Genomic DNA, 15,422 nt, shown 5'->3' with positions numbered 1-15,422 from the left:
GTGGGCTATTACTCATATGTTACTCACTTCGATACGAAACCGAGAAAAATAAAACGCCAAAAACAATGATACATATTTGTGTTTTTACACACAATACTTCAATTGGAAACCTAAATTTGGGCCTCTGGTGGGTTCTGCACACGTTGGGAAAAAATTTCTTATTTAGTGCAAATGGTGTATGACTATCATGTAACTGTTTGAACAAGCATACAAAACATCACATCAAAATAATATGTTTTCTCCGTTTTCAAATAAATAACACTTAAACTGTGTTTTCTAGAAAGAAACTAAATATGAAGTTTTTTTGGAAAAGTAATAACAATAATAAAACCACGTATTGTTTTCAAAAGGGTTTAAATGAATATTTCCATAAAATGATTTGTCTTCGACATCTAGGTCATTTGGCATATAATTTTTATCGGACATAACTAGATAGTAGAACTTTTTTATCCCAATTACACTACTCTAAGTTCATTAAATAGGTGATCACGAGAACAGAAAATCAATTATGTTACCATTATTTTAACACCATACCTACGACGGGTTAAAGCTTCTATGCATATAAGATACATTTTTTATATTGTTTTTACATATATATTTAAAAAAAAAAACTCGTTTAAGAGCTAGTGATATAAAAACAGCTCTGAAACTTTTTTTTTTTAATTATGCACAAGTTCCAAGTATTATGACATTCGGACGTTTATTATCAACGTTTAAAAACATGTAAATGTTCTAATTAAATAATGTACGATTTCAGCATATTTTTATTAGTTAGTGATAAGATAAGATAGGTTGCCTACACAACCAAATACAAATTGATTTAAATAGTTGATAATTATATTTCGTCTAAAATCAATAAAAGTAACATTTAACATCAGTAAAATAAATATTTTCTGTGTAAAATATAAAATATTATTATTGAACAATAATAAAACCATATATTGTTTTCAAAAGGGTGTAAATGAATATAAAAATAAAATAGTAAAATTAATCATGACCTAATGCAGACATTTTAAAGTGCCCTTAATGTATAAATAATTGCAAATGTAAAAAATAAAATTTAACAAAATTCTAGTTGCAAAAGTTAAATGACTTTAGATATTATTATAAGCATAACATTTAGGGATGTTGTTTAATGCTTATGTTTAAATTATAATATGTATTTATTTATATCCAACTAATCATGGTTTTGGAAATTAAGTTTTATATTAATTATTTTGTTATTTTTAATTTATTGTTTCGACTGTATGATTGTGTATTTGATTCATTATGCTAATTTTATGTTTTGTTTAATAATTTACTTACAAAAAATACCTGTTTTGTTTAATAATTTACTTACAAAAAATAATAGTTGTAAATTTTATTATTTAATTTCTATATTATTTGGTAAAAGTTATTTTTATAGTTACTGTTTGTTTTAAACAGAAATTATTTATAATAAACGAGGTTATATTTTAAAATTTATTTTTAATTTAAAGTATTAATTATTTATTAAGAAATATCCCTCACAGAACCGCATCCAAGCTTAAAAAAATTGTCTAGGTATTGTAAAATCAATACCAACCTTTACAGTTCCTCTTTCAAATTATACCTAACATATATTAAATATAATAAAATATCATACCAAACCGCGGCTCTCCTGACTAGTACATCTGAAGTAGACATTTTAATGGAATATTTGATAATTGTGCTAATAAAAATATTTCAAAAAATTGATTTCAATTTTTTTTTACTAAAAAATTATCATAGGATGACCAAAAACAAAAACGGTATTCGAAATGGAGGTTATGCGTGTTTTTGTCAATTTAAGATGATTTGACTATAAGTGTAATCGCTGCTTTTTCTTGCATTTTAAAAATATTGTAAACAAAATTAATTGATACTAATATGCCATCGTCTTTTTTTATGTTATATTGTATGTACCTACTTAAGTTATTTTTTTTATTAAAACGTAATTAAACTCATTCAATTGTTCAATTATTCTTTAGTATTAAAATGGTTTTAAAATTTCACATAGACATAAAGATTGTATTGTACATTGTAAACTAATTTACCATCACAACTATGACGATTATTATTATTTAGTTGTCATTGAATCATTAAATAAATTTTATAGCTTTGTGCACGATAAACGATAGGCAACCTAATGGACCCTCGTGTGGCACAGCATTAGGAAAATAACTGTGACGTGGTAAGAAAAAAGGTCTTCGGTTAAGGAATCAATTTGTACACGGGAAAGAAGAAATTGAGTTTAGTTAAGTCCAGGGAAACTCGTGGCCGGTCACGGTTTGTATACACCGAGATGCTTTCTTATCAATTACCATTAGTTTTGATTGAACGAAAATATTATTCTGTAGAAGCAGCTCAAACAGAAGAAACGTATTTTTTAAAACTATTAACATAATACTAATTTTATCATAAGTGTAATATAGGTGTAGACCAAAACGCACGTTGCATTCTAAATATATTCAGTATATTCTATCACTATATTTTGTTGAAAAAAAAACCAAGAAAACAGTAAACAATACGTTTACGGTCAAAGAAGTAGAAACTCCTCTAATAACGATTTTTATAGGGGAGGGGGAGGGAAAAATTGTAACTAAGTCCTAAAGTTAAGACTAAATTTAGTGTGTATCAAATATCTTTCAAACATATGATAGTCACTACTTTGTTTTTTTTTTTTTTTTGGGGGAAAATTATACAAAATAATTAAGTAACAATCATTTTGAAAAAGAAATTGATAGATTTTGTAAATTAATGTTTTTGTATGAGGACTTATATTGCTGAAATCAGTCGCATGGCACTTATTTGAATCTATCTAACGCGGCCATGAACTATTTTATTATACTTACGCTTTTATAAGTATAGTTTTTGGGCTATGCTTCAAACCCACTGTACTGGTTATTTTTTTAATTCTTTTAAAACCCTTTGGAAATATTTTATAGTTCTATCATCGTTATTACTTTATACAGTAAATGTGTACTTATTTTCTTGCACGGGAACGTTCTCAAAACATATTGTAAGTCGTGCCATTTATTTGTCTAAAACTGTAAATTAAAATAAGAAAAAACGTACTTTGATATTGTTTTAGTGTACTTGTTCAAACAGTCACCCATTTTATACACAATTTCATGTAAAAAAACATGCATTCAAAAACCATAACATCATTTAATTTGATTTTAACGCTATATCAGTGGCAGCTCGTAGCTATGTGCGATTTTAATGTATTTCATTAGAAAAAAAAAAAATGGAAAATAAAAAAATTAGGTAGACCTTTACCAAGTTTACCCAATTCAACCAAAAAAAAAGGACAAAATGAATACACTCGTCGTTTTAATACTGGGCTTTATCAAAAGTTCAAATGGCTTTGTGCTCGTGAAACTACCACAAAGTCATTATTAACGTTATTTTGTTTCCCTTGTGTTTGTTTTGGAGGTGAGATATTTTGGAGCAAGACTGGTGTAAAAGATTTAACACATCTTTTAGCCAAAATAAATAAACATGAAAAATCGAGATATTTTATAAAAAATTGTCAATTGTGTAAAATTTTGTGAAAATTACAAATTACCTACCCTTACATGGACACGATGCGAAAATTTCATAAAAAAATCAACGCATTTTTCGTGGTTTGATAAGCTCAGATTTATACCCAAGTTTACCGAACATTTTCAGGAGTCTGTTGTCTTTAAAGTTACTTCATATTTACACGGATTTTCCTCAAATAAATAGATTTTATATCATTTTGGGTTATGGTTTTCTAATTTTTTATTCCAATCCTGCACTATATGAATTGCTTCCCACAGGCTATTCTTAATTAGTATATATATTTTCATCACTAATATTAACACCGTGGAGTTTGTTTGAACGCAATTTTATAACATACAGTTGTAATAGCAACTGTATATATCAGAAATCATACCTGAAAGGTACTTAATGTTTAATTGATGTATGAATAACAGGCAACAGTTTGAACAGGTATACGAAATCATCACTTCAATCTATAATTTATCTTATTTCAATATTCGTGTTTTTAAAGTCCAAGACAAATGAATAACACAGCTATACGTTTCCGTGTTAGATAACAAATGTAGTCTTATTTATTTATTTATTTAAAAAATTGCTTCTTATAGAAATATCAAAAACAATTATTCTATCATAATTAATAACTATTAAATTTCGATGACCTAAAATTATAGTTTTATACGTTTGTCGTTTAATATTATTATTTTTCAAAAAAATATACCCTGAAAAATCTGTTTGATGAATCATTACTTTTGATTTTGAATTAAATGTAAAAAATAATGTTTAACATGTTACAACAGACATTTTACCATTTTTTTCTACAAATAGTATATGAAACTTTTTAATTAGTACACCTTAAGTCTTTTACCTAAGTCTAACAAGTTAAATTTAAGAAAATATGCTTATATCTTCTGGATGAAACGTTTTATGATGTTATCTTAGACTATCACTGTACTTCAGTGGTATTATATTTATGGGTATTTTTTTAGGTTCTAAGGTAAACATTTAAAACTTTTGAATCAATAAAAATAATATACCTAATAAGCCGATTAGGTATATAAATTTCCTAAAGTGTCGTTTTTTAACTTGTACTGTACTCATTACCACTGATGGACGTTTTACTCAAATAAATAAATACATTAAAATAATTGTATGTTTTACACACATTTAATTAAGTTGAAAATTAACATTTGTCAATAATTGAATTAAATTATTTAACAAGGATTTAAATGAATTTTATTTCATTCTACTGAAGCTTGTTTTGAAGCTTCTCCTAAAGTTTGTTTTGAAGCTTCTTTTTTTTTAGCGTTTTTTATAGCAATTGCATCCTCTATTTGTCCAGCGTATTGATGTATTTTTAGCTTCGATGCAAAGCGAGAAGGTATTGGTTTTACTCTGATGTATGTTTTTTTTTTATCTGTATACACTGTAACTTCTTTAATACTGGACCAATTCCTTCGAATAGCAACTCTATAAATCGCAATTTTCATCTAGTTGGTACTTTGGGGGGGTAAAAGTTGAAAAAGTTTAACTCTTCACAGGCGAAAGTTGAAAAAACAAAAAAAAAACCGTACGAGTTTTTAAGTTAGAACTTTTACTGGCTATAGCTTCGAGAAAAAGAGTCGGATCGAGTTGAAATTTATAAGAAATATTTATTTAGTATGCCCGCGCACGTCAGTTATATCAAATTTGAATTTAACCCAATGCCCACCCCCCTAGGGGGGGTACAGGTTTTTTTGTTTTTCGGGGTTTTTAGCCGTAATTTTAAGACCTTTGGGTTGAAAATTTGCCAGTAGTTGGAACTCATATGTATCCATAACATATTAAACGGAAAAATAATTCGGCACTACAGTTTTTTTTTAATAGCCGGAAAACTGTGTTTTCGCAGATTGCGTATATTTTAACAAAAAACACTTAAAATCTTAAAAAAATTGTTATCAAATCATTAAAACAATTTTATGTAGATCTATGCAGAATGATACTATTGAGTTTTGTGCTCAAGTAACACTTTTGACTTTAAGTTGACACAAAGTTCAATTTTTTTTTTTTTTTACTTAAGTTCTTTCTGGCTGATTAAAATTGAGAACTGATAACAAATTCGTAATCACCGACCCCAAAAACATATAATTTGACCCCTTTTAATGCCTTTTTCACAAAAATCCAGAAAAATGTTTTAGCTTCGATGCAAAGCGAGAAGGTATTGGTTTTACTCTGATGTATGTTTTTTTTTTATCTGTATACACTGTAACTTCTTTAATACTGGACCAATTCCTTCGAATAGCAACTCTATAAATCGCAATTTTCATCTAGTTGGTACTTTGGGGGGTAAAAGTTGAAAAAGTTTAACTCTTCACAGGCGAAAGTTGAAAAAACAAAAAAAAAACCGTACGAGTTTTTAAGTTAGAACTTTTACTGGCTATAGCTTCGAGAAAAAGAGTCGGATCGAGTTGAAATTTATAAGAAATATTTATTTAGTATGCCCGCGCACGTCAGTTATATCAAATTTGAATTTAACCCAATGCCCACCCCCCTAGGGGGGGTACAGGTTTTTTTGTTTTTCGGGGTTTTTAGCCGTAATTTTAAGACCTTTGGGTTGAAAATTTGCCAGTAGTTGGAACTCATATGTATCCATAACATATTAAACGGAAAAATAATTCGGCACTACAGTTTTTTTTTAATAGCCGGAAAACTGTGTTTTCGCAGATTGCGTATATTTTAACAAAAAACACTTAAAATCTTAAAAAAATTGTTATCAAATCATTAAAACAATTTTATGTAGATCTATGCAGAATGATACTATTGAGTTTTGTGCTCAAGTAACACTTTTGACTTTAAGTTGACACAAAGTTCAATTTTTTTTTTTTTTTTACTTAAGTTCTTTCTGGCTGATTAAAATTGAGAACTGATAACAAATTCGTAATCACCGACCCCAAAAACATATAATTTGACCCCTTTTAATGCCTTTTTCACAAAAATCCAGAAAAATGTTTTAGCTTCGATGCAAAGCGAGAAGGTATTGGTTTTACTCTGATGTATGTTTTTTTTTTATCTGTATACACTGTAACTTCTTTAATACTGGACCAATTCCTTCGAATAGCAACTCTATAAATCGCAATTTTCATCTAGTTGGTACTTTGGGGGGTAAAAGTTGAAAAAGTTTAACTCTTCACAGGCGAAAGTTGAAAAAACAAAAAAAAAACCGTACGAGTTTTTAAGTTAGAACTTTTACTGGCTATAGCTTCGAGAAAAAGAGTCGGATCGAGTTGAAATTTATAAGAAATATTTATTTAGTATGCCCGCGCACGTCAGTTATATCAAATTTGAATTTAACCCAATGCCCACCCCCCTAGGGGGGGTACAGGTTTTTTTGTTTTTCGGGGTTTTTAGCCGTAATTTTAAGACCTTTGGGTTGAAAATTTGCCAGTAGTTGGAACTCATATGTATCCATAACATATTAAACGGAAAAATAATTCGGCACTACAGTTTTTTTTTAATAGCCGGAAAACTGTGTTTTCGCAGATTGCGTATATTTTAACAAAAAACACTTAAAATCTTAAAAAAATTGTTATCAAATCATTAAAACAATTTTATGTAGATCTATGCAGAATGATACTATTGAGTTTTGTGCTCAAGTAACACTTTTGACTTTAAGTTGACACAAAGTTCAATTTTTTTTTTTTTTTACTTAAGTTCTTTCTGGCTGATTAAAATTGAGAACTGATAACAAATTCGTAATCACCGACCCCAAAAACATATAATTTGACCCCTTTTAATGCCTTTTTCACAAAAATCCAGAAAAATGTTTTAGCTTCGATGCAAAGCGAGAAGGTATTGGTTTTACTCTGATGTATGTTTTTTTTTTATCTGTATACACTGTAACTTCTTTAATACTGGACCAATTCCTTCGAATAGCAACTCTATAAATCGCAATTTTCATCTAGTTGGTACTTTGGGGGGGTAAAAGTTGAAAAAGTTTAACTCTTCACAGGCGAAAGTTGAAAAAACAAAAAAAAAACCGTACGAGTTTTTAAGTTAGAACTTTTACTGGCTATAGCTTCGAGAAAAAGAGTCGGATCGAGTTGAAATTTATAAGAAATATTTATTTAGTATGCCCGCGCACGTCAGTTATATCAAATTTGAATTTAACCCAATGCCCACCCCCCTAGGGGGGGTACAGGTTTTTTTGTTTTTCGGGGTTTTTAGCCGTAATTTTAAGACCTTTGGGTTGAAAATTTGCCAGTAGTTGGAACTCATATGTATCCATAACATATTAAACGGAAAAATAATTCGGCACTACAGTTTTTTTTTAATAGCCGGAAAACTGTGTTTTCGCAGATTGCGTATATTTTAACAAAAAACACTTAAAATCTTAAAAAAATTGTTATCAAATCATTAAAACAATTTTATGTAGATCTATGCAGAATGATACTATTGAGTTTTGTGCTCAAGTAACACTTTTGACTTTAAGTTGACACAAAGTTCAATTTTTTTTTTTTTTTACTTAAGTTCTTTCTGGCTGATTAAAATTGAGAACTGATAACAAATTCGTAATCACCGACCCCAAAAACATATAATTTGACCCCTTTTAATGCCTTTTTCACAAAAATCCAGAAAAATGTTTTAGCTTCGATGCAAAGCGAGAAGGTATTGGTTTTACTCTGATGTATGTTTTTTTTTTATCTGTATACACTGTAACTTCTTTAATACTGGACCAATTCCTTCGAATAGCAACTCTATAAATCGCAATTTTCATCTAGTTGGTACTTTGGGGGGGTAAAAGTTGAAAAAGTTTAACTCTTCACAGGCGAAAGTTGAAAAAACAAAAAAAAAACCGTACGAGTTTTTAAGTTAGAACTTTTACTGGCTATAGCTTCGAGAAAAAGAGTCGGATCGAGTTGAAATTTATAAGAAATATTTATTTAGTATGCCCGCGCACGTCAGTTATATCAAATTTGAATTTAACCCAATGCCCACCCCCCTAGGGGGGGTACAGGTTTTTTTGTTTTTCGGGGTTTTTAGCCGTAATTTTAAGACCTTTGGGTTGAAAATTTGCCAGTAGTTGGAACTCATATGTATCCATAACATATTAAACGGAAAAATAATTCGGCACTACAGTTTTTTTTTAATAGCCGGAAAACTGTGTTTTCGCAGATTGCGTATATTTTAACAAAAAACACTTAAAATCTTAAAAAAATTGTTATCAAATCATTAAAACAATTTTATGTAGATCTATGCAGAATGATACTATTGAGTTTTGTGCTCAAGTAACACTTTTGACTTTAAGTTGACACAAAGTTCAATTTTTTTTTTTTTTTACTTAAGTTCTTTCTGGCTGATTAAAATTGAGAACTGATAACAAATTCGTAATCACCGACCCCAAAAACATATAATTTGACCCCTTTTAATGCCTTTTTCACAAAAATCCAGAAAAATGTTTTAGCTTCGATGCAAAGCGAGAAGGTATTGGTTTTACTCTGATGTATGTTTTTTTTTTATCTGTATACACTGTAACTTCTTTAATACTGGACCAATTCCTTCGAATAGCAACTCTATAAATCGCAATTTTCATCTAGTTGGTACTTTGGGGGGGTAAAAGTTGAAAAAGTTTAACTCTTCACAGGCGAAAGTTGAAAAAACAAAAAAAAAACCGTACGAGTTTTTAAGTTAGAACTTTTACTGGCTATAGCTTCGAGAAAAAGAGTCGGATCGAGTTGAAATTTATAAGAAATATTTATTTAGTATGCCCGCGCACGTCAGTTATATCAAATTTGAATTTAACCCAATGCCCACCCCCCTAGGGGGGTACAGGTTTTTTTGTTTTTCGGGGTTTTTAGCCGTAATTTTAAGACCTTTGGGTTGAAAATTTGCCAGTAGTTGGAACTCATATGTATCCATAACATATTAAACGGAAAAATAATTCGGCACTACAGTTTTTTTTTAATAGCCGGAAAACTGTGTTTTCGCAGATTGCGTATATTTTAACAAAAAACACTTAAAATCTTAAAAAAATTGTTATCAAATCATTAAAACAATTTTATGTAGATCTATGCAGAATGATACTATTGAGTTTTGTGCTCAAGTAACACTTTTGACTTTAAGTTGACACAAAGTTCAATTTTTTTTTTTTTTTACTTAAGTTCTTTCTGGCTGATTAAAATTGAGAACTGATAACAAATTCGTAATCACCGACCCCAAAAACATATAATTTGACCCCTTTTAATGCCTTTTTCACAAAAATCCAGAAAAATGTTTTAGCTTCGATGCAAAGCGAGAAGGTATTGGTTTTACTCTGATGTATGTTTTTTTTTTATCTGTATACACTGTAACTTCTTTAATACTGGACCAATTCCTTCGAATAGCAACTCTATAAATCGCAATTTTCATCTAGTTGGTACTTTGGGGGGTAAAAGTTGAAAAAGTTTAACTCTTCACAGGCGAAAGTTGAAAAAAAAAAAAAAAAACCGTACGAGTTTTTAAGTTAGAACTTTTACTGGCTATAGCTTCGAGAAAAAGAGTCGGATCGAGTTGAAATTTATAAGAAATATTTATTTAGTATGCCCGCGCACGTCAGTTATATCAAATTTGAATTTAACCCAATGCCCACCCCCCTAGGGGGGGTACAGGTTTTTTTGTTTTTCGGGGTTTTTAGCCGTAATTTTAAGACCTTTGGGTTGAAAATTTGCCAGTAGTTGGAACTCATATGTATCCATAACATATTAAACGGAAAAATAATTCGGCACTACAGTTTTTTTTTAATAGCCGGAAAACTGTGTTTTCGCAGATTGCGTATATTTTAACAAAAAACACTTAAAATCTTAAAAAAATTGTTATCAAATCATTAAAACAATTTTATGTAGATCTATGCAGAATGATACTATTGAGTTTTGTGCTCAAGTAACACTTTTGACTTTAAGTTGACACAAAGTTCAATTTTTTTTTTTTTTTACTTAAGTTCTTTCTGGCTGATTAAAATTGAGAACTGATAACAAATTCGTAATCACCGACCCCAAAAACATATAATTTGACCCCTTTTAATGCCTTTTTCACAAAAATCCAGAAAAATGTTTTAGCTTCGATGCAAAGCGAGAAGGTATTGGTTTTACTCTGATGTATGTTTTTTTTTTATCTGTATACACTGTAACTTCTTTAATACTGGACCAATTCCTTCGAATAGCAACTCTATAAATCGCAATTTTCATCTAGTTGGTACTTTGGGGGGGTAAAAGTTGAAAAAGTTTAACTCTTCACAGGCGAAAGTTGAAAAAACAAAAAAAAAAACCGTACGAGTTTTTAAGTTAGAACTTTTACTGGCTATAGCTTCGAGAAAAAGAGTCGGATCGAGTTGAAATTTATAAGAAATATTTATTTAGTATGCCCGCGCACGTCAGTTATATCAAATTTGAATTTAACCCAATGCCCACCCCCCTAGGGGGGGTACAGGTTTTTTTGTTTTTCGGGGTTTTTAGCCGTAATTTTAAGACCTTTGGGTTGAAAATTTGCCAGTAGTTGGAACTCATATGTATCCATAACATATTAAACGGAAAAATAATTCGGCACTACAGTTTTTTTTTAATAGCCGGAAAACTGTGTTTTCGCAGATTGCGTATATTTTAACAAAAAACACTTAAAATCTTAAAAAAATTGTTATCAAATCATTAAAACAATTTTATGTAGATCTATGCAGAATGATACTATTGAGTTTTGTGCTCAAGTAACACTTTTGACTTTAAGTTGACACAAAGTTCAATTTTTTTTTTTTTTTACTTAAGTTCTTTCTGGCTGATTAAAATTGAGAACTGATAACAAATTCGTAATCACCGACCCCAAAAACATATAATTTGACCCCTTTTAATGCCTTTTTCACAAAAATCCAGAAAAATGTTTTAGCTTCGATGCAAAGCGAGAAGGTATTGGTTTTACTCTGATGTATGTTTTTTTTTTATCTGTATACACTGTAACTTCTTTAATACTGGACCAATTCCTTCGAATAGCAACTCTATAAATCGCAATTTTCATCTAGTTGGTACTTTGGGGGGGTAAAAGTTGAAAAAGTTTAACTCTTCACAGGCGAAAGTTGAAAAAAACAAAAAAAAAACCGTACGAGTTTTTAAGTTAGAACTTTTACTGGCTATAGCTTCGAGAAAAAGAGTCGGATCGAGTTGAAATTTATAAGAAATATTTATTTAGTATGCCCGCGCACGTCAGTTATATCAAATTTGAATTTAACCCAATGCCCACCCCCCTAGGGGGGGTACAGGTTTTTTTGTTTTTCGGGGTTTTTAGCCGTAATTTTAAGACCTTTGGGTTGAAAATTTGCCAGTAGTTGGAACTCATATGTATCCATAACATATTAAACGGAAAAATAATTCGGCACTACAGTTTTTTTTTAATAGCCGGAAAACTGTGTTTTCGCAGATTGCGTATATTTTAACAAAAAACACTTAAAATCTTAAAAAAATTGTTATCAAATCATTAAAACAATTTTATGTAGATCTATGCAGAATGATACTATTGAGTTTTGTGCTCAAGTAACACTTTTGACTTTAAGTTGACACAAAGTTCAATTTTTTTTTTTTTTTACTTAAGTTCTTTCTGGCTGATTAAAATTGAGAACTGATAACAAATTCGTAATCACCGACCCCAAAAACATATAATTTGACCCCTTTTAATGCCTTTTTCACAAAAATCCAGAAAAATGTTTTAGCTTCGATGCAAAGCGAGAAGGTATTGGTTTTACTCTGATGTATGTTTTTTTTTTATCTGTATACACTGTAACTTCTTTAATACTGGACCAATTCCTTCGAATAGCAACTCTATAAATCGCAATTTTCATCTAGTTGGTACTTTGGGGGGGTAAAAGTTGAAAAAGTTTAACTCTTCACAGGCGAAAGTTGAAAAAACAAAAAAAAAACCGTACGAGTTTTTAAGTTAGAACTTTTACTGGCTATAGCTTCGAGAAAAAGAGTCGGATCGAGTTGAAATTTATAAGAAATATTTATTTAGTATGCCCGCGCACGTCAGTTATATCAAATTTGAATTTAACCCAATGCCCACCCCCCTAGGGGGGGTACAGGTTTTTTTGTTTTTCGGGGTTTTTAGCCGTAATTTTAAGACCTTTGGGTTGAAAATTTGCCAGTAGTTGGAACTCATATGTATCCATAACATATTAAACGGAAAAATAATTCGGCACTACAGTTTTTTTTTAATAGCCGGAAAACTGTGTTTTCGCAGATTGCGTATATTTTAACAAAAAACACTTAAAATCTTAAAAAAATTGTTATCAAATCATTAAAACAATTTTATGTAGATCTATGCAGAATGATACTATTGAGTTTTGTGCTCAAGTAACACTTTTGACTTTAAGTTGACACAAAGTTCAATTTTTTTTTTTTTTTACTTAAGTTCTTTCTGGCTGATTAAAATTGAGAACTGATAACAAATTCGTAATCACCGACCCCAAAAACATATAATTTGACCCCTTTTAATGCCTTTTTCACAAAAATCCAGAAAAATGTTTTAGCTTCGATGCAAAGCGAGAAGGTATTGGTTTTACTCTGATGTATGTTTTTTTTTTATCTGTATACACTGTAACTTCTTTAATACTGGACCAATTCCTTCGAATAGCAACTCTATAAATCGCAATTTTCATCTAGTTGGTACTTTGGGGGGGTAAAAGTTGAAAAAGTTTAACTCTTCACAGGCGAAAGTTGAAAAAACAAAAAAAAAAACCGTACGAGTTTTTAAGTTAGAACTTTTACTGGCTATAGCTTCGAGAAAAAGAGTCGGATCGAGTTGAAATTTATAAGAAATATTTATTTAGTATGCCCGCGCACGTCAGTTATATCAAATTTGAATTTAACCCAATGCCCACCCCCCTAGGGGGGGTACAGGTTTTTTTGTTTTTCGGGGTTTTTAGCCGTAATTTTAAGACCTTTGGGTTGAAAATTTGCCAGTAGTTGGAACTCATATGTATCCATAACATATTAAACGGAAAAATAATTCGGCACTACAGTTTTTTTTTAATAGCCGGAAAACTGTGTTTTCGCAGATTGCGTATATTTTAACAAAAAACACTTAAAATCTTAAAAAAATTGTTATCAAATCATTAAAACAATTTTATGTAGATCTATGCAGAATGATACTATTGAGTTTTGTGCTCAAGTAACACTTTTGACTTTAAGTTGACACAAAGTTCAATTTTTTTTTTTTTTTACTTAAGTTCTTTCTGGCTGATTAAAATTGAGAACTGATAACAAATTCGTAATCACCGACCCCAAAAACATATAATTTGACCCCTTTTAATGCCTTTTTCACAAAAATCCAGAAAAATGTTTTAGCTTCGATGCAAAGCGAGAAGGTATTGGTTTTACTCTGATGTATGTTTTTTTTTTATCTGTATACACTGTAACTTCTTTAATACTGGACCAATTCCTTCGAATAGCAACTCTATAAATCGCAATTTTCATCTAGTTGGTACTTTGGGGGGGTAAAAGTTGAAAAAGTTTAACTCTTCACAGGCGAAAGTTGAAAAAACAAAAAAAAAACCGTACGAGTTTTTAAGTTAGAACTTTTACTGGCTATAGCTTCGAGAAAAAGAGTCGGATCGAGTTGAAATTTATAAGAAATATTTATTTAGTATGCCCGCGCACGTCAGTTATATCAAATTTGAATTTAACCCAATGCCCACCCCCCTAGGGGGGGTACAGGTTTTTTTGTTTTTCGGGGTTTTTAGCCGTAATTTTAAGACCTTTGGGTTGAAAATTTGCCAGTAGTTGGAACTCATATGTATCCATAACATATTAAACGGAAAAATAATTCGGCACTACAGTTTTTTTTTAATAGCCGGAAAACTGTGTTTTCGCAGATTGCGTATATTTTAACAAAAAACACTTAAAATCTTAAAAAAATTGTTATCAAATCATTAAAACAATTTTATGTAGATCTATGCAGAATGATACTATTGAGTTTTGTGCTCAAGTAACACTTTTGACTTTAAGTTGACACAAAGTTCAATTTTTTTTTTTTTTTACTTAAGTTCTTTCTGGCTGATTAAAATTGAGAACTGATAACAAATTCGTAATCACCGACCCCAAAAACATATAATTTGACCCCTTTTAATGCCTTTTTCACAAAAATCCAGAAAAATGTTTTAGCTTCGATGCAAAGCGAGAAGGTATTGGTTTTACTCTGATGTATGTTTTTTTTTTATCTGTATACACTGTAACTTCTTTAATACTGGACCAATTCCTTCGAATAGCAACTCTATAAATCGCAATTTTCATCTAGTTGGTACTTTGGGGGGGTAAAAGTTGAAAAAGTTTAACTCTTCACAGGCGAAAGTTGAAAAAACAAAAAAAAAACCGTACGAGTTTTTAAGTTAGAACTTTTACTGGCTATAGCTTCGAGAAAAAGAGTCGGATCGAGTTGAAATTTATAAGAAATATTTATTTAGTATGCCCGCGCACGTCAGTTATATCAAATTTGAATGTAACCCAATGCCCACCCCCCTAGGGGGGGTACAGGTTTTTTTTTGTTTTTCGGAGTTTTTGGCCGTAATTTTAAAGACCTCTGGGTTGAAAATTTGCCAGTAGTTGGAACTCATATGTATTCCATAACATATTAAACGGAAAAATAATTCGGCACTACGGTTTTTTTTTAATAGCCGGAAAACTGTGTTTTTCGCAGATTGCGTATATTTTAACAAAAAACACTTAAAATCTTAAAAAAATTGTTATCATCAATCATTAAAACAATTTTATGTAGAATCTATGCAGAATGATTTACTATTGAGTTTTGTGCTCAAGTAACACTTTTGACTTTAAGTTGACACAAAGTTCAATTTTTTTTTTTTTTTTTTTTAAGTACAAATCTGGCAGCGTACCAGATGTGAGAAACGAAAA

Source organism: Adelges cooleyi, unplaced genomic scaffold (genome assembly GCF_023614345.1).
Source record: "Adelges cooleyi isolate 19-005CV unplaced genomic scaffold, UGA_ACOO_1.1 ACOO_flye_CR_arks_rails_tigmint_CR_PRNA_0, whole genome shotgun sequence".
Taxonomy (NCBI): Eukaryota; Metazoa; Arthropoda; class Insecta; order Hemiptera; family Adelgidae; genus Adelges; species Adelges cooleyi.
This window is presented reverse-complemented; position numbering follows the sequence as displayed.